The sequence below is a fragment of the Colobus angolensis genome, unplaced genomic scaffold (assembly GCF_000951035.1).
Source record: "Colobus angolensis palliatus isolate OR3802 unplaced genomic scaffold, Cang.pa_1.0 Scaffold389, whole genome shotgun sequence".
NCBI classification, from domain to species: Eukaryota; Metazoa; Chordata; class Mammalia; order Primates; family Cercopithecidae; genus Colobus; species Colobus angolensis.
This window is the reverse complement of record NW_012117254.1, coordinates 399292-420396: the sequence shown is the minus strand read 5'-3', so window position 1 is coordinate 420396 and position 21105 is coordinate 399292. Positions and strand designations below refer to the sequence as shown.

Genomic DNA, 21105 nt, shown 5'->3' with positions numbered 1-21105 from the left:
AAAAAAGGGCAGAATCTTAGCTAGTGAACTACAGCCATTGCTCTTTCAGTTTGCCTTGGCTACCAAAGATGACCTTGTTATGCAAATAAAGCACCTTAGATAGTAAAAATCTTTTTTTTCTTTTCTTTTCAGCTGCAGGAATTCAGTCAATTCAGAGGGCTTGTTCCCCATAATTTGCAATTTTCCTTTGGATTTGACCAAGTCGGGTAGAGTTGGTCAAACCCAATGGAAAAAAGACTGAAATAACAACAAAACAGAAAACAAACAAATTAGCAAAAAATAGTTAAAGCAAACAAACGGTCACACAATTTATATAATTACTGAGCACTCTAACTGTAAGGAGAAATTAAGACCAGCTGGCTGTTAATCTTAACTTTTAGTCATTAAGGAGAATTTCCAAGACAAAATCCGAACTCAACTACTTACCTAGAAATGGGGTCCAAGTTGAAGATTGCTCTCTACCATCCCAGAAGGAGAAAAAATCTTAAACTGGACTTCCCTATTGGAAGCAAGCTGAAATTGCAGAAGGAAGTTACCTGCCTTCCATTGTCATGGAAGCAGGAAAACTTGCTTTCCTTGTTGGAAGCAAATAAAACTGTAGAAAAGGAGTTGTATAGCAAAATAAACTTTATATCTCGACCAAATTTTGGGAGATGAAGGATTCTCTGGAAGGGGAGCTCCTGGTCCCTGTTTGGACGAACGGAGGCAGGATGGCGCACTTCCGGGTTCTTTATCACCAGCTTTTCCCGTGCGCGCGAAAATGCAGCCAGCGCCCAGGGAAGGTGCAGACCAACCGGGCATGCGCCAGGTGATGTCAATCCGAAGAGACCAAGATTTACCTGGTCGCACCTGCGGAACGCCCCCCAACACGCCCATGCCCTGCCTATTGCCCTCTCACTCCTAGAAAAGCCGCTCTCGGCCAGCGAGCCACGCGGCCTTCCTGAGTCTACTCCGTCCGAGAGCCCCACTGGGGGACTCTGCCGGCCTCCTTTGCCGGAGGCCGACAGACCTCTCCCCCACACCTTAGGTTACCAAAAATAAATTTGCAGTTTTGATCCTAGCCTTGCCTACCTGCTGGTTCTTTTGTGCTCGCTCTGGTGGTCTTAGAAAAACAAATCAGTCCCCAGCAAAGTATCCTGTTGGTTTTGTTAGAGTAGGTAGCTAAGCAGACATAAGCCGGGCAGGAGAGCCCCCACCCCCCCCACCCTAGGAATGTTAGACAGCCATCAGGTGATGGTCAGGCAATTGTTAAACTGTCGCTCTAAAATAATATTTGGTCACAGCTGGCACCAGGGAAAGGCAGTCTCCCAATGGATAGGAACACCTGCAACTGGTGATCAGTAGCTTCCCAATAAGATCTCAGGAGTTGGGTGAGCAGGCTCAAGCAAGTGCAATAAAGGGCAAAATTGTAGAGTTTAACTGGTAGATGACCTTCCTCTAGGAACACTCGACTGGTAATGGAAAAATGCCTCAAGTGAGCATGTGTATAACTTCAGTAAACACACTGTGCACACAACCCCTTCCAAATGCTGGCAGGTCACTGCCCATGCGGACAGCCTGCCCCACCCCCTCCACAAAAAAAAAAAATAATAAAGGGAGAAGAAATGAAACCTTACAACCATATGAATGTATAAACACTTGAAGTCAAGGATGGGATGGGGCACTTGGATCTCTTAAGTCACCTGCTTGGCCCTCTTCCAAGTATACTTCCTTTCACTCTTGCTCTAAAACTTTTTAATAAACATTCACTCCTGCCCCAGTACTTGCCTCAGTCTCTCACTCTGCCTTATGCCCCTCGGCCAAATTCTTTCCTCTGAGGAGGCAAGAATCAAATTTGCTGCAGACCCATCAGATGTGCCGCTGCTAACAGTTTGAGCAATAAAGCTAGCCCAGGTTGGTACCAAGCACTCATAGATTTATCAAAGGCCAGGGCTATCTCCACTGACAATCCCATCCATTAGTCACCAATTTGTAAACGAGAAGGTATCTCAGACAAGTCTCTATCAGCTTAGAAGTTTATGCTGCCAAGGTTAAAGACACACCCAAGAGACAGGTCTGTGCCTTTCTCCAAATAGATAACTTTGAGGGTTTCACTATTTAAAGGGGAAAAGCAGGCTGGAGGGGAAAGAGGGATGACGTTGTCACATTGCTGAATGCACACGTTTCAAGAGTAAAAGAAGCAAGTAGAAAAGTAGTCAATTATGTATGCATCACTCATTCAGTAAATCGGCACTTACTTAAGACAAGATGAACCTACAGTAACTACCTGTGGGGATAGTTAAACTTTTATCTGTAGCTATCTGCTGAGGAACAAAAGGAAAGGCAGCTTCTTGCATGACTCAGCTTTCAGCTTAATTTTTTTCTTTTGGCATAGTCAGTTGGGGTCCCATGTTTTTATTTTCCTTTCACAGTATATGATTTATCGATTTGGATATTTCATGCTTCTGTATAATATACAATACTTAAATGTATTCAATTGTAACATAGTTAGAAGAAGAGTGCACAAGTCATAAGATACAACTCAAAAAAAGTATCAGAAAGTGATCATGTATACCCTGCACCTATGATGAAAAATAGAAGCTTAACTATCACCCCAGGAGCACCATTTATTTTAACTTCTAATTTTTAATTTTTTTAGGCTAGTCACGTGAAACAGTTCGAGTGAAGAAGGAGCAAAGAAGTCTGTAACTACTTATGACCAATTAGTTGTAAACACCACTACACTTGTGTCAGAGGCGTGTGAATCAGAGCAATTCTATCTTAAATAGAAGCTGGGTAAAATGAGGCTGAAACCTACTAGGCTGCATTCACAGATGGTTAAGCCATTCTAAGTTACATGATGAGATAGGTGGTCAGCACAAAATACAGATCATAAAGACCTTGCTGATAAAACAGGTTGCAGTAAAGGAGCCAGCCAAAACCCACCAAAACCAAAATGGTGACAACAGTGACCTCTGGTCGTCCTCACTGCTACACTCCCACCAGCGTCATGACAGTTTACAAATGCAGGGCAACATCAGGAAGTTACCCTATACGGTATAAAAACGGGAGGTATGAATAATCCACCCCTTGTTTAGCATGTCATCAAGAAATAACCATAAAAATGGGCAACCAGCAGCCCTCGGGGCTGCTCTGTCTATGGAATAGCCAATCTTTTATTTCTTTACTTTCTTAATAAACTTGCTTTCACTTTGCACTATGGACTCCCTAAATTCTTTCTTGTGCAAGACCCAAGAACACTATCTTGGGGTCTGGATCAGGACCCCTTTTCTGTAACACTTGGACCAGCCAAAGCACCATTTAGTTTTGTTTCCTACCACTGACCCAGTTTCTTCCTCAAAGATGACCACTGCCATGACTCCTAACATCACAAATAACTTTTGTCTATTTTTGAACTTAAATATAACTGGAAATAAGCAGTATAACTTTTTAAACTAAACTTTTTATTTTGAGATGATAATTGTAGATTCACATGCAGCTATAAGAAATAATACAGAAAGCTTCCTTGTACCCTTTACTCAATTTTTCTCAATAGAAACATCTTGCGGAGCTATGGTATATATCACAACCAGGACATTGACATTGAAAAGGTAAAGATACAGAACAGCTGCATCATCACCACAATAATTCCTATTGTTGCCTTCCACTTCTTATGCCACCTCCCACCCCATCCTGAACCCCTGACAATCACCATTTCTATAGCTTTGCCATTTCAAGAATGTTATACAGATGGAATCATACAATATGAAACATTTTGTAATTGGCATTGTTTTCACTCAGCAGAAGTTTGTTGCATCCATCAATAATTCCTTCTTTCTTATTGCTAAGTAATGTTCCATGGTATGCATGTTCCACAGTTTAACTATCTACCTATTAAACTACACTGGATCATTTGTAGTCTTTGGCTCTTATGAAAAAAGCTTCTATGCATACATGTGTCATTGGTAACTTCATGTGTCAGCAGTGATTTCCATGTTTCAAGAGTAGAACACATCTCTCTTGGCATGGGTTTTTTCATGGGTGGTTCAAAAAATAAGCATATTGAATAACAATAAGTCTGGCCAGGCACGGTGGCTCACACCTATAATCCCAGCACTTTGGGAGGTCGAGACTGATGGATCACTTGAGGTCAGGAGTTCAAGACCAGCCTGGCCAAGACAGTCAAACCCCCTCCCTACTAAAAATACAAAAAATTCGCTGGGCGTGGTGGCACATACCTACAATCCCAGTTTCTCAGGAGGCTGAGGCTGGGGAATAGCTTGAACCCAAGAGGTTCAGTGAGTTGCAATGAGCCAAGATCGCACCACTGCACTCCAGCCTGGGTGACAGGGCAAGACTCTGTCTCAAATAAATAATAATAATAATAATAACAACAACAACAATAATAATAATAATTTGTGTATTTAAGAACATCCCCCAATCTCCCGTACCTTGCCTAAAGCCCCAAAACCTAACTTGCAGACTCTTTTTCCTTTTGTTGAATCCGTGTAGGAATTCAAACGTAGATGCCCCCTGGGATTATTCCCTCTAAGCCCTATCTGGCTCTCAGCTTCTGCCCAAGGCCTGGGCCACTGATCTCTCCTTTTCCTTCCCACACAACACCAGTCTACCCCATGAAGGAAGTACTTGAGCTGACGCCCCTCTTGAGGTTTAGTTGCAAGCCTAGCCCCAATGGTGGCCTTCAGTTTTATTCCCTGTGAACCCACAAAATTCCAAATCCTCTCCTCACTCCCTTAACCCACAGAGGGAAGCCCTGGCTTTGGTCTTTGGACCTGGCCCTCTCCATCCTCCAGCTCTTGGGAGGACCACTCCTTGGCTAGTTTATCCTTTTCCCTGAGCCTTAAGCCCTGATACTATATCAAGCCTAGGGCCTGAGTATTGGTCTCCATGGCTAAGTCTTCTGGATGCCTCCCACTTGCTCTCATGCCTTGGCTCTCCTCAAGACACTGGGAATGTTTTTGAAGATATTGATGGGGGCAGGAGAGAAAAGAGATAAATAAGGCAAGCAAATAAGGAGGCAATGAGCGCACAAGGGCCCTTAGAGGCCATCCATTTGAACTCCTCACTGGACAAAATTTGAACTCCTCACTGGACAAATGAGGCAACTGAGGCCAAATGTGGGATCCAGCTTTTACACAATTTTTTATTGTGCTCTTTTCAATCTTGAGAACTTTTCAACAGTATTAAATATTCATCATAAACATAGCTTTTAATGGCTACAAAGTATTTCATTCTATCACTGTACCATAATTTCTATCATCATTCCCACAATATTGGTTTGCTTTTCATTATCATAAACAATGTTAAAATTGACACAATCAATAAATATAAATGTATGACAATGTCTGATTATTTTTCTAGATTAGAGTCCAATGTGTGGAATTACTGTGTCAGTGAATATGAATGTTTTTATGGCTAATGATATATATGGCCAATTTATTTTCTGGAAAGTTTGTGCAAACTTATATTCCTATTGACATAGCATGAGAGTGTTTATCTCAACATGTTTTTGTCAATAAGTAAATTTTTAAAAATATTGGCTACTGATAATCATGAAAAATGGTAACACTTATTTTTATTTGCATTTTTGATTACAAATAGTGTTGAGCATTGTTACATGTTTATGAGCCATTTAAATATATTTTTCTATAAATTGTCTCTTATATTCTTTGACCATATTGAAATTGAAATTCCAGTGTTTTGCAGTCAAAAAGGATGAACTTGAAGATTAAGCATGATAAGGTCAAAGGACAGAATTAACATAGAGCCATGACCTGGGAGGCAAAAGTACCAAGATCCAGTTTCAGATCAGCTACTTACTCACTGGGTTATTTAGGTAAAACCATTCTATGCGTTGGTCCTCAGTTTCCCAAATGAGCAAGTTGAGCTATATGAACTCTCAGTTAATGTAAGAGAAGGTCTTGAAAAGTTTACCTTTACTGAAATGAAAATGGTAGTATTTCCCACCAGGTGGCTGTAAGAACTATTGCTTTTAACACATCTTGCTCTTTCCAGAGAAAAATGCTAAAGAAGTACAGATCACCCTGCTTTTGCTAGAGAAGATACTTCTCTAAGTTAGGGGTGACGCTGCTTCCCTACCTACCAACTGGTGGCATTTCTTCCCTGAGGGGTTCGAAGAGTGGGTTGATGACTTCTATCAAGGTGGAAGAGGAACATTAAAGAGGTAAATTGAGTGTATCTTGACACCCCTCTATAAGATACCTGTACCTAGTATCAAGAGAGAACCATTTACAAATGTATTCAAAGGAAATCAAGGATATTTGTTTCCAAATATCTTTCAGGAATGGGCTTTCAATAAGGCTCTCAGTTTGAAAATGAAGCAGAGACAGTATAATGTGAGGTTGCCTTGAAGTGCTTTCCTTTCTTTCTATCTGGCAACTATCTCTTTCTTTTTCTTTTAGAGATAGAGTCTTGTTCTGTCACCCAGGCTGAAGTGCAATGGCATAATCACAGCTCACAGCAGCTTTGAATTCCTGGACTCAAATGATCCTCCTGTCACAGCCTCCTGAGTAGCTGAGACAACAGGCATGTACTACCCTGCCTGGCTATTATTTTTATTTATCTTTTGTTGAGATGTGATCTCACTATGTTGCCCAGGCCGATCTCTAACTCTGGAGCTCAAGCAATCCTTCTACCTCAGCCTTCCAAAGTGTTGGCATTACAGGCATAAGCCACCATGCCTAGCCTCTGCTAGGCAACTATTTCATCGCTGCATTCATAGGTTTCCATTATAATCCCTCTTGTTAAAATTACTAATCTTCAGAGACAAAAAAGGCAAGAAGCAAGGACAGTAGAATAGAAGGAGTAGCCACTGTTTTATTTTTGTCTTCCTGACAGCAGAGGTCTTTACTGTATTTGGTCCATAGTCAGTGTTTCACATTACTTCATGGTGTAGATTCCCCAAGTGGAGGTCCCTGTGCAGTACTTGGAGGGGCATGTGGTAGGGGGAGATGAGCAGTACAGCTGGTCAGGCTTGGAAGGGGAAAAGGAGAGCTGGGGGCTCCTTAAAACCTATCAAGGGCCACAGTAAGGGATTGAGCATAGGGAGGGGGCTTAGCCCCAACAACTCAGAACTCCATTGTATTGTATGGGCTTCAGTTTCCCTACCAGGCCCCTGGACAGGGTCACGATTGTTGGTTGGAAATCCAGTCACTCACGAGCCTAAAATATTTTAGGACTTCGGCCTGGCCCTCTCACAGAGGACCCATTTCTCCCCCATTTCCTGGAAAAAAAAATTTATTTCATGAAAACTTCCTGAAACTTCTGTGGGTACAGAAACCCACAAATTGATCAGCTAACAAAAGGGAAGGGGAGAGGAAACCAAAAACATTTTAGGGCCTGTTTCCCTCCCTACCCAGGTGTCTTCTCCCCCACACAGCTTGGCCCACAGCCTGGATGTCCCTGCCAGGGACTGCGACCCCACAATCATCTGGATATGGTCTTGACCCCTTTCCCCCACCCTGGTGGCTTAGTCCTATAAAGGAGCCAAGGCAGGAGGGAAAACACTTGCTGCCTAATCCCATGCAGCTGCCCACAGACTCTCAGTTAGCAGCACTGAACAGGTTAAAAAAACACATGAAAACACAGAAAATCCTAAAAACCCAGATAGAGCAATGATGTGGGGAGACAGTGTGGTTGGGAGCCTTAGTAGCTCGCCTCCTTCTGCTAGGAGGGGGGATACTTGGGGGCTTCCCTTGGGCCTGGCAAGTAGCCACTGGGCCTCACAGGCAGTACTTGGGATCATATATCTGTTGACCCAGGCCAAAGACCTGGCTGCTCTGGTTGGCACCCTGTGTGTAGCCCATCTGCAGGGACATGGAGTTGTCTCAATTGTCGGTTCCCAGCTTGTTGTCATAGATGTGCCTCCAGGTCCCAGGAGCTGTCATGCCCACCTGGCTGGCACACTTGTTTGTATCCATCTGGAGACTAATGGTCAGTTGATCCATGGGGGGCAGATATGGTTCTTGGGGTCAAAGAGATGCCCCTTCATACTGTAAGCTGTCATGCTGGACTGGCTGGCACATTTATTTGTGCCTGTTTGGAGCCCAATGATGTACTGGTCAGCCTTCATGGTGGTATCGTACAAGTTCTGCTCCTGCTTCTCTGAGTGTTTGATGCTAATGTCCACACCATTCTGTAGCCCCTTTGTCTTGGTCTTCCCCGCCAGGCCTAGAAGAGACACCTGCACATGTGTCATGTTCACACTCTCAAATAGGTCATTGGCCTTAAACAGGTCCACAGGGTTCATGCCATAGCTAACCATGGTCTTGAGGAAGTTGGAGAGGTTTTCCAGCTGGTGCCAGTTCTGCATAGAGTGGTTGATTTTGGAGACTGAGCCTGTTGGAGCTTGTTCATGAGTGTGCATGAAATAATCCCTTCCTTCAGATCCTTCTGGAAGTTAGGGCCAATAGAGAAGCCCATGAGTCCCTTGATCCAACTGGGGAGCTCAACCTCCTTCTGAGGGATGTATTTCGACAGAAGCTCATTCTTGACCTTGGCCAAGAGCTGTACAAGGGACCCTTGTTGAATTGTGTGGAGCTCATGGCTGGCAGGAGTGATTGGCAGGATGGGATGGGACAGCCAGGTAGATGTGGGGCTGGGATGCTCTGGGCTCTGCCACTGTTTAATTTGTACCATTCTCTTAGCTGAAGCCTTGTTTGGGTTACAAAACATTAATGGTCTCACACAAAAATCAAAACTGCAGAATGTGCCCAAACATATTTTCTTAGAGTAGGCCAGATTTTTGTTCAATTGGTCAAGCTCTTGTGGTAGAAGGAGCCCCATATTATAGCAATACCCACTGTGAAACATTAGCAGAGATACTGACAAAACATAGTTTCAAGGAAGAGTGTTAACATGTGCTATAATTTGGCTATTTGACCCTCCAAGTCTCATGCTGAAATTTGATCCCCTATGATGGAGGTGGAGCCTAATGGGAGGTGTTTGTGTCATGGAAGGTGGATCCCCTATCAATGTCTTAGTACTGTCCTCCAGGTATTGAGTGAGTTCTTACTCTACTAGTCCCAGCAAGAACTGGATGTTAAAAACAGCCTGGCACTTCCTCCTTTTTCTTTTTCATTTCTTTTCTTTTTTTTTTTTTTTTTGAGACAGAGTCTTGCTCTGTCACCCAGGCTAGAGTGCAGTGGCACGATCTTGGCTGACTGCAACCTCTGCCTCCCAGGTTCAAGCCATTCTCCTGCCTCAGCCTCCCAAGTAGGTGGGATTATAGGCGCCCACCACCATGCCTGGCTAATTTTTGTATTTTGTAGATATGGGATTTCACCATGTTGGACAGGCTGGTCTCGAACTCTTGAACTCAAATGGTTCACCTGCCTCAGCCTCCCAAAGTGCTGGGATTACAGGCATGAGCCACCATGCCCTTTTTCTCTTCTTGCTTCCTCTCTCACCATGTGGTCTGCACACACTGGCTCCCTTTCTCCTCCCATCATGAGTGGAAGAATTCTGAGGCCCTCACCAGACACAGATGTTGGCACCATGCTTCTTGTACAGCCTGCAGAACTGTGAGCCAAATGAACCTCTTTTCTTTATAAATTACTCAGCCTGGGGTATTCCTTTATAGCAAGACAAACGGACAAGGACAACATGCTACTCCTTTTGAGGGAGGCCATGAAGCATAAGCAATGTTTTTTCTGTCTTCTTGGAATAGAACTAGATGTCAATTCATGTCCAATTTCTTCTTGTATATACATTTATGTATCTCTGATAATTTATGGTATTTTAATGCCTGTTTAATGAGCATCTAGAATGCAAACAGTCATGAATTTGATTAAAAAGATACAGTACCTGCCTTCTAGAAGCTTATAGTTCAGATCTTTACTGGATCCTTAACACCCTGGCCTGAACTACTTCTCCGAAGTGGGGTGAGGTGCCTTTTTCTGGACTTACCTAGCTCCTGGACATGTATATGCTACATTATTGTCATTGTCATGTTATATATCTCTACACTGAACTTTTTTTTTTGAGATGGAGTCTTGCAAGTGATTCTCCTGCATCAGCCTCCTGAGTAGCACGCCACCATGCCCGACTAATTTTTGTATTTTTAGTAGAGACAAGGTTTCACCACGTTGGCCAGGCTGGTCTCAAAACTCCTGACCTCAGGTGATTTGCCCACCTTGGCCTCCCAAAATGCTGGAATTACAGGCATGAGCCACTGCATCCAGCCTCTACACTGAACTTTCTAAAGGCAGAAATTGTACCTTGTTTACTCTCAGATACTTGGCAACTATTTTAGAGGCTACCATGGAGACTAGCCAGCCAATATATAGGCATCGAATGAATGATCGAGTGCCCTTGTGAAGAAAGCAGGACAGACATTTTTATTTTCATTTTGCAGATGGGGAAACTGGGCTCCAGAGAGAGATTGACTTGTTCAAGGTCATAGAGAAAATTAGTAGCAGAATCAAAATTTGAACCAAGAACTTGACTCCTAGCCAAGCTTCTTCCAGAAAGAGTTGAAGTTTTAGAGGGGGAAAAACATAAACAACCCAAGAGAATGTTAGTTGTGTACATGGCATGGGAAAAAGTGGTAACTTTCCCAATCTCAGTGGTTACAATGGAAAACTTTAGGGAAATTTTCAAGCGTCTTTGCACTGTATACTGGGACATTTTTTCATCATAAGATACCTACACTGTCATAATTTATTTCGCTCATGATTTATTTTCCCCTAACTTCCTGCCATCTCTGCTTTCCCTTCAGTTCATCCAAGAAATATTAGAGTTTTTCAAAGGGACTCACCTGGAAAAGTGCGGGAAACAGAAGAATGAAGAAAAAAAGACAAGAAATCATAATGCAAAATGCCAAGAACCTGCACAGCCCAGAAGCCCTATGCTTAGAAGACTGGTATCGAGCCCTAAGACTTTGTACTTAGAATTTACATTGTACTTACATTACTATGGCTATGTAAATATTACTCACAGCTATGCCACATAATATATAATGATTACCTTTCCTTTCTTATAGCACCTTGGGTTTTTCCTGGAAGTAATAGCCATCATGATTTTATTTGGTTCATTTCATGTCTACCTATCTGATATGATTTGACTCTGTGTCCCCACCCAAATCTCATGTTGAATTGTAATTCCCCATGTTGTCAGCTTCCATGCGGTGTTGGGCCTGTGGGTGCACAGAAGGCAAGAACTGAGGGTTGGGAGCCTCTACCTATATTTCAGAGGATGTATGGAAACACCTGGATGTCTAAGCCGAAGTCTCCTGCAGAAGCAGAGCCCTCATGGAGAACCTCTACTAGGGCAGTGTGGAGGGGAAAATGTGGGATTGGAGCCTCCACACTGAATTCCCACTGGGCCACAGCTTAGGGGAGCTGTGAGAACAGAGCCACTGTCCTTCAAACCCCAGAACTGTAGATCCACTGACAGCTTGCACCATGCACATGTAAAAGCCTTAGGCACTGAACACCAGCTCGTGAGAGCAGCCATGGGAGCTGAGCTCTGCAGAGCCGCAATGGTGGAGCTGCTCAAGGCCTTGGGAGCCCATTCTTTGCATCAGAGTGGCCTGGATGTGAGAAATGGAGTCAAAACAGATTATTTTGGAGCTTTAAGATTTAATGACTGCCCTTCTGGGGTTTGGACTTGCATGGGACCTGTATTCCCTTTGTTTTGACCAATTTCTCCCTTTGGAAATAGGAGCATTTACCCAATGCTTGTACCCCCATTGTATCTTGAAAGTAACTAACTTGTTTTTTATTTTACAGGCTCATAGACAGAAGGGACTTGCCTTGTCTCAAGAGAGACTTTGGACTTGGACTTTTGAGTTAACGGTGGAATGAGTTAAGACTTTGGGGCACTGTTGGGAATGCATGATTGTGTTTTGAAATGTGAGAAGGACAAGAGATTTGGGAGAGACCAGGGGAAGAATGACAGGGTTTGGCTCTGTGTTTCCACCCAAATCTCAATTTGAACTGTAATTCCCAATGTTAGGGGAGGAACCTGGTTGGAGGTGATTGGATCATGGGGATGGATTTGCCCTTTGCTGGTCTTGTGATAGTGAGTGAGTTCTCACAAGATCTCATTTTTTAAAAATGTGTAGCACTTTCCCCTTCACTTTCTCTCTCCTGCTCCAATGATGGTAAGACATGCTTACTTCCCCTCCACCTTCCACCATGACTGTAAGTTTCCTGAGGCCTCCTAGCCATGCTTCCTGTACAGCCTGCAGAACTGTGGGTCAATTAAACCTCTTTTCTTTGTAAATTACCCAGACTCAGGTAATTTTTTATAGCAGTGTGAGAACTGACCAATGTACTTCACTAATTATTCCCCCCAATTTCTTCCTGAACTGTAAATTTATGTTGTGTATTGACATGTATTTCTTTGAGTTTTATTATCTGTATTGGCATGGTTCTTTTTTTTTTTTTTTGAGACGGAGTCTCGCTCTGTCACCCAGGCTAGAGTGCAGTGGCGCGATCTCGGCTCACTGCAAGCTCCGCCTCCCAGGTTTACGCCATTCTCCTGTCTCAGCCTCCCGTGTAGCTGGGACTACAGACGCCCCCACCTTGCCCGGCTAGTTTTTTGTATTTTTTAGTAGAGACGGGGTTTCACCATGTAGGCCAGGATGGGCTCGATCTCCTGACCTCGTGATCCACCCATCTCGGCCTCCCAAAGTGCTGGGATTACAGGCTTGAGCCACCGCGCCTGGCCAGCATGGTTCTTTTTTAGCTTTATCCTATTGGAGTTTTCCATAGGTTCTTGAATCTGTAGGTTTATGTCTTCTGCCACTTTTGAGTTTTCACCCAATATTTCTTTGGGTATGCTTTTAGCCCCACTCTTTCTCTTCTGAAATTCTTGTCATACAAATATCAGGTCTTTAGTTGTTGTCCCTAAGGCTCTGTTAATTTTTTTTTTCAGCCTATTTTCTCTCTGCTGTTTAGACTGAGGAAATTCGATTGATCTGTCCCCAAGTTCACTGATTCTATATTCTGTTATGTCCACTCTTCTATGAAGCCTGTCCAGCAAGGTTTTTATTTGTTATTTTATTTTTAATTTCTATAGTTTTCCTTTGGTCATTTTGTATAACTTCTACTTCTTTGCTGAGCTTTTCTACTTTTTCATTTGTTTCATGAGAATCTGTAATTACTTATTGGACTATTTTTCTGATGTTGCTTATTGTGTTAGTATGCCCTTGTCAGTTCTGCTGGATCACCTGGTATTTTTGGTAGAGGAAAGGATTCTCTGGCCTGAAGTGACAGAGACCATTTCCTGAGCTGAGCTGGATCACTTGTTGTGGCAGGGATACCCTTGGCTTTTGCTCTGGGACTCCTAGAGTCTCTAGGGAGAGGGTGAGTCTCACGCACAATGGTGAAGAAGAACATTTCTCTTGGCTGCAAATTGTCAAAGGAGTTTCGGATTAATCCCATCTGGTGATGCTGCTAACCTCCCTAGTGTTGTTGATTGAGCTCCCATTTAATCCTAGGGCGGAATAGGCTGCCTTCTGTTGTTAGATTGGGGGTTGGGAAACATCATGTCTAGATGACTTTTTCATTATATTATATGTCATTATCCTTATATTGACATATTACTATATTACATTAATTATGTTAATATAATCTTCCCTTAATTACATTAGATTTTGTATATTAATGCAGTCACTTCAGCCTGTGGGTAACTCTATCATCCCTTTCTTCCAGGGACAAAAACCTGAATGAGAGGTCCTGTACTTAGGGAGGTGAATGAACTGAAATTGATCACACAGTGTCTCCTCCAAGAAGCTGGGGCTTGTTAAAACTATTCATGAAAAATAATTCCATGAGTGTTTACACTTAAGGTAAGCTCTATTTCTTCAGAAGGCCTCAGGAGAAGAAAGGAAAGTAGGATGTTAAGAGACAGCAGTAAAATAAGATAAGAAAATTATCTGGTGGATGAGGGCACATTTTGAAAAGAGCTTTTCACATAAGATGTGCATGACTCTGGTTAAGCCAAGCTCCTTCCTGTATGCATTCATCAGTTTGAGGTTGTGATTTTCTGCATGCAAACACCCAGCACAACTTGGAGCATGTATAAATCTGCCTCATCCCCCTAACCCTGTTAAAGATTAAGTCTGAGTATTATACTTGTTGAGCTAAGCAGAGTTGAAACAAGAACAGGATACCCAGAAGAGCAAGTCTATTCAAGGAAGTCCCTCCCTTCCCCTTCCCTCCCATCCCCTTCCCATTCTTTTTTCTTTCTTTTCCTTTCTCTTTTCTTTTCTTTCTTTTTTTCACTCATTTGTTCTCTCTTTCTCTCTTCTTTCTTTCACAGGGTCTTGCTCTACCACCCAGGCTGGAGTGCAGTGGCATGTTCATGGCTCACTGCAGCCTCGACCTCCTGAGTTCAAGTGATCCTCCCACCTCAGTCTCCCAAGTAGCTCGCACTACAGGCACGCACTACCATGCCCAACTAATTTATTTTTTGTGGAGATGGGGTATTGCTATGTTGTCAAGGCTGGTCTTGAACTCCTTGGCTCAAGCAATCCTCCTGCCTCAGCCTCCCAAAGTACTGGGATTATAGGTGTGAGCCATCATGTACAGCCCTTCACTGAAGTCTTCATAGTCTGAAGGCAGTGGTTTGAGACTGGAGAGCAGAAAACTGAGGAGAGCTACATGGACACTAGAAAAAGTACATGGAATAAAGAAGTTTCTTGGTAGCAAGCCAAGAAGTTAATGGTTTTCAAAATGCTTAGAAGATTTGTAGGTGGGAACTGGATGACTGACATCTCCACAGACACTTAAATATGGCCATGATATATCAGCATAAATTTTTACCATGAATAGATTGTAGGTAAGACATGCAACAACTAGATAAAGCTCAAAGGTGGAAGAAAACAGGATGTACCACTGAATGGGTTGGCAGTGGAGAAAGGCTTTGGAAGACACACCCTATCCTTGCCATGTGACTCACCAGAACTGACACAAGAAGATGAGGAGGGTGCCAGGTCAGTTTGGTAAAGTTTTTAGGGGTGCTGAAGAAATGCCCCTTTTTTTCCAACCAGCCTGGTCTCTTCATAAGACTCCCCACTCCTCCCCTTGTCCCCTCCTCTTCCCTATACTTGGCCCCTCCTCCTACTCTCCACTACCCTATGACAATGTCCTGATGGGATTTTGTGATGTCTAAGCCCCTCCCAACAGGCCTACCATTGGCTGGGTAGTGGCTTGCTGGCCAATCAAAGCTTAGGGGTGTGGCTCATCATTGTCCTGGAAGGGTTATATATAGGGAGGCCAGGTGACCTGGAGAAGACAGTTGAGAGAGGCTGATGTGGTGAAGATGGCCAGCAAAGCACAAGCCTCCAACCCAGTTGTTGAGGGACAATTACCCACAACACCAAAGAGGTGAGGAAGAGAAAGGCCCCCTCTCAACCAAAGTTCAGAAGCCCTCTGAAGGTGAGTGGTGCACCCAGGCTCCTCCTTGTCTTCCCCTTGACTCTTCCCTGTCTTCCCCTTTACTCCTCCCTCCCAAGACACCTTACCCTGTCCTCGCCTGGCACAACCCCCACCTCAGCCTGCACCCATCTCATGAAGCCCCTGTTCCCACCCCTCCCCCATCCTCTTCCGCCAAACCAGTGCCCTTCTGTGATCTCCCTGTTGTCCTTCCAGATTCCCAAGAAAACCCGGAAGGGAAAAGAGACTCTTTGAGGGAGTTCCAGGAAAAAAGCCACTCCCAAAAGACCGCCGCTTCAAGAAAACCTAAGGAAGGGAGAGGGCCAACACTATCCAGCCACTCTGACCAGCTGAACAAGGAACTCAATCAAAAGGAGCCACAGCAGGACCAAGAAAGCAAGGAGACTTCCACCATCTCCAGTGTCTCCCTGGACAGCCAGTAATTTCAGGGCAAGTTCAGAGGCCTAGATCTATCTGAGAGGTCTCCAGGGGTCTAACCCTAGAGAAATAGCCAAAAGGGTCTATGGTACATTTTACACACCACAGGGCACCCCCCCCCCCATGGTGATGAAAATAAAATGAACCTGTTGTAAAATGATTTGAGTGCCCGCATGTTCTAGGATGGTGGGGAGGGAAGAGGTGGTGTGTGAGAAGGGAGGGAGGTGGGTTTTGCGGGATTGGGGTCAGACTGACAGGTCCACAGTTAATCAGACAAGGAGGATAAGGACTGTGTCAGGACTGAGCACTGGAGACAAATTTCCACTTAAGAGGCTGGCTCTGCTTCTTGTGAGGTTTCTTTCACAAGGACAAAGGTCAGCTCAGCACTCCTGGGCTACATGCTTTAACCCTGAGGGACTGGGACCGGGCTTGCAACTTTGTTCTCTGGCCCCTTGAGGTTAAGCACCCGCTGTGATGGAGGGGCCAGAGTGTTTGTGTTGTGTCCATGGCAACAACACTGTGATGGGGGCTGCTGGCAAAAGTGCTCCAGCAGGAGCAGAGGCCCCCGTGTGTGAGCACCTGCAGAGTGGCAGGGGACCCCATGTATGTGTGTAGGCGGGACAGTGTGGGAGGCTGCAGGTGAGTGCATGGTGGTGAGGCAAGGCTGCAGGTGCAAGGTGGTGGGGTCCATCTGCAAAAGTTCTCTGACAGTTGGGCAGGGTCTGCCAGCAAAAGAGCTATGGCAGTGACTGCTGGGAAGCTGAGGCTGCGCTGCAAACGGGTGTGGCCAGGCAGGGACCTTGGTAGATGTCAGCAGACAGGGGGGCACTCAGATCATACTGGCCCCATCCCACGGCTAAGACAGCCTTACTCTGTCCAGGTACAGCAGCTAACAAAGGCTAGAGCCAACTAGAGGAGTATGGAGAATCTTGAGAAGTGGGCATCCATGGCCATGTTCCACTGCAGCCGTTCCTGCGCCAGACCCTCCGGGCTCCATGCAGGCTGGAGTTGTGTCTCTGCCAATTCTCCAGGAAGTTCTCCCTGCCAGTTCAGATGACCATGGTGGTTGTGGGGTCTCCCACAGCTAGAATATCAGGGGTTTGTGGCAAAAGTGGGCTACTCCATGCCCATTTCACTCACCCCTTCCCTAAGAGGTTCTCAGGGGCAGGAACTAAATACCGCTTCTTGGCGACCCTGTGCAGGGTTCCCAGCTTCCTTCTCTTTCAGCTGGGGGTCTGCCTCTTCCCTCTGTTTACTCTCAATGCTTTCTTTCTGAAGATCTGTTTGGAGTGTGCTGGTCTATTTGATGATGTCTGGTCTCTCTCAGTGAGAGAAACTCTTCCTGGCTGTATCTATTGGCCATCATGGCTCTCCCCCTCTCCCTTCATATTTTGAATGTCCAAGATATTATTTTTCCTTTCTAAATGCTCCTTTTTATGCCCTCCTTGTCCTAATTTATACATGAATATTGTCTTGTGTCTTTTGGAATGTCCAAGATATTATTCTTCGTTTCTAAATGCTCCTTTTTATGCCCTCCTTGTCCTAATTTATACATGAATATTATCTTGTGTCTTTGATGACATTATTTGTAGATTTCTTTGAAGTTTTATTTTGTTCCCTGCTGTGTCTCTATTTCATTCAATTTTCCTTTTTTTGTTGTTTACTATGTTTGCTTTTGGTCAAGTTTCCTTACATATCTCATAATTCTTGGCCCACTGTCCAAGAAATTGCAGTGGAATTGGTGGATCATATAGTTACTCTTATTTTTAGTATTCTGAGGAGCCTCCAAACTGTTCTCCATAGTGATTGTACTAACTTACATTCCCACCAACAGTGTATGAGGGTGTTTTTTTCTCTACATCTGCACCAGCATTTGTTGTTGCCTGTCTTCTGGATAAGCCATTTTAGCTGGGGTGAGAAGATATCTCATTATAGTTCTGATGTGTATTTCTCTGATGATCAATGACGTTGAACACCTTTTCATGTGCCTGTTTGCCATTTGTGTGTCTTCTTTTGAGAAATGTTTATTAAAATATTTTGCCCATTTTATGTTGGATTATGAGATTATTTTCCTATAGAGTTGTTTGAGCTCCTTATCTATTCTGTTTATTAATCCCTCATCCTCAGAGGGGTAGTTTGCAAATATTTTCTCCCATTCTGCAGATTGTATCTTCACTTTGTTGATTGTTTCCCTTGCTGTGTAAAATCCTTTTAACTCAATGTGATCTCATCTGTCCATTTTTGCTTTGGTTACCTGTGCTTGTAGGGTATTACTAGACATTTAACTTTCAAACTTTTGTTCTTACATTTCTGTTCCAGACCTGTAGTTCTATAAAATCTTTGGTTAATAGTAACAAAAATATCTGGCTTCCTGTATAAAGTGATTATAATGGATTGGCTTGACCAAAGTTTAAAATATCCCATCATAGGGGTTTCTGATGTTTAAAAAAACCCTGCAAGGCAGTATAGTGCAATGAGAAGAGTACTAGGTTGTGAGTCAGTAGACATGTAGCTTAGTTTTAGCCAAAAATCCCTGTGTCACCTGGGGCATGTCCCACGCCCTCTTTGCTTCTGAAGTCCCTTCTGTAAAAGGAGTTGAAAGTAGATGCTTACCAAGATACCTCAGTGCTCAGAGACATTCAGAATCCTATTAATAGAAATACTTTGATATGTGTTAGGTTACTGGCTATTTGGTATTCGATAGTCTGGGACTAAAATGTAAAACCAAAGGTACACTGTAAGTAAATCTGGCCCCTTTTAAAGTTAAGTTATATTTAAAACTTGATCAGACAATAACTTAAACTGAAGAATTTAGTGGTTGTGAAAAGTAATTTTTAAAGTAGAAAAGTGTCACGTTTTACTATCCTCTGGCACAATCAGAAAAATGATACCTAGAAGTGGAAATTGATTTGTTTAAAATTGAGATAAATACAAAATTGCCAGAGCCATAGAGAGACCTAGCATCCAAATAATAAATCCAGTACTTCAGAATATACCAATTAGACTGTATTCAGAGCTCTGCACTCTCTAGTTATAGAAATAAAATAATCTCCACATTCACCTGTAGATATATCAATACATGTGTTAAAATTGATGTGGCTACGTAATTGAAAAGTCTGAAGTCTTTTTGGTCTTTAATCTTATTTTTGTGCTCATTTACAGACACTCTCAAAGTCAGATTTTAATTCTGTTCTGTTTCTTCTATTTCAACTAGTTTACTAGCTGCAAAGAAGCTTCTTCAGAGGAAGGATAATGTAATTCTTACATATTGCTAAAATGAAGAATTCAACATTACTTTAGAACTTCTGTGTATGATTGATTCTGAGGAAAATATTAGGAGTCAAGTGAAGGTGATATTTTTCAAGAGAGTGATTATGACAAATTTAACACAGTATTAAAATATCAGAGAAAAGGGAACATTCTGTCTTTTTTAAGGAGTAGATCCTAAATTCATTTCACAACAAAGAAATGCGTGACTTGATGAGAAATGTTAATATGAAAAGTTGTAGAATTTACTAAATGATGTTTGTTTTCTCCAGTCTTCGTAGTCAGACTCTAAATTATCCATGTGGATAACTTCTGTAATCAATCAACTTATTCAGCAAAAATCATTTCTAAAGGGTTTATGTTGGACTATTTTATCTTCAGATTCTATAAATATCATAGTACCTAACACAGGTATGGTCAACTAGGTAGTTACTTTGAATCCAGATAAAAGGAGAGTTCAATCCTTAAAATGTAAAAATAAACTGTAAGATGGGCATAGTAATATCACTGTTATTTCTGGGTGAGTCAGTATCATTTTCTTACTATATCATGCTCATCATATGTAAAAGTGTATCTCCTATATCTAATCTGAGGTCTCCCAGGCTGTATTTCTGGTTTATTAGCAGGCATGAGACAACAGTGTTTTTTGTCCATAATAATGTCTGAATGATTCCACATGAAAATATAACCCAATATGGTGTTTTTAAGTGAAGTAGGATTTTAGAAATCTGACCTAATGTCTTATTTTACAGATTTGGAAATTTGAAGTCCAAAGAAATTTAGAGACCAGAGTGAGTTTCCATAGTAATTAGTAACTAATCTGTGACTCCTCCCTCCCAAGCTAGGATCTCTTCTACTACATGTCAAAAATAAGAACTTTTCAGATAAAATTACAAATATCTCTAAGTTTTTCTTAACAATTTCTTTTCAATTCTACTCTCTTTTCTATCAAAAACTATGCTGGACTGCATCTTTTCCACAAAAACTTTGTAGATAGTTAGCTCATAGAGGCTTGTACCATGAAGTAAATCCAGTGCCTAATGGAAATGATTGGCTATAGAAGGCACTTAGTTGTGTTTTGTTGTTGTTGTTTTGTTTTGTTCTTTGAGACGGGGTCTCGCTCTGTTGCCAGGGTGGAGTGCAGTGGCGCGATCTCAGCTCACTGCAACCTCCGCCTCCCAGGTTCAAGTGATTCTCCTGCCTCAGCCTCCTGAGTAGCTGGGACTACAGGCTTGTGCCACCATGCCCAGCTAATTTTTGTATTTTTAGTAGAGACGAGGTTTCACCATGTTGGCCGGTATGATATCAGTCTCTTGATCTCGTGATCCGCCCACCTCGGCATCCCAAAGTGCTGGGATTACAGGTGTGAGCCACCACACCCGGACAATATTCTTTCTTATATTGTTTTTTCATATAGCAAACAAACAGGTAATTGTCATTATTTTCAAATAATGCATGACAGCTGGGAGAAATCACCTGCTTTTTAATTTGAAAAGTAATTTTTTTAGTCATTTTCAGTTAACAATTTGGCAATGTGTATTAAGGAACATAAGACTTTTCTTGACTTAATAATTCCATTTTTTGACTCTAAGAAAATAGTATTATGCATACCATTTCTTTGACACTATTCTAAAGCAATAGTTTTATGCACAAAGATGGTTAAAACATCATCCTTAATTATAAAAAGAACGTAGGGAGCGAATATGCAAAGTTTACCTACTTCCGTCCACATGGCTGGACAAACAGCACCTACTGCCTATGATTCAGCAGTAATTTGATGTATTTAGGGCCTTTTGAGCATTCATTTCCATTCTCATCTCCTGTGGAACAACTCAAAAAGGACCCTTGCCCCTTTGTTCATTTCAAAATAGATTGATTTGCATTTGAGAGAAGATGCAGAAACAACTTAAATGTACAATAGTAGAGCTATTTTAACATAAATTATTGAATCTCCACATAACTTGTTATTATGCAGCCATTAAAATCAGGTTGTATA

The 21105-nt window shown here is 42.6% G+C and overlaps 1 pseudogene; it reads right to left on the bottom strand.

Moving 5' to 3' along the window:
- Nucleotides 1-7742: 7742 nt before the first annotated feature.
- On the bottom strand, nt 7743-8564 carry LOC105520773 (annotated as a pseudogene).
- Between the last annotated feature and the right edge of the window lie 12541 nt (nt 8565-21105).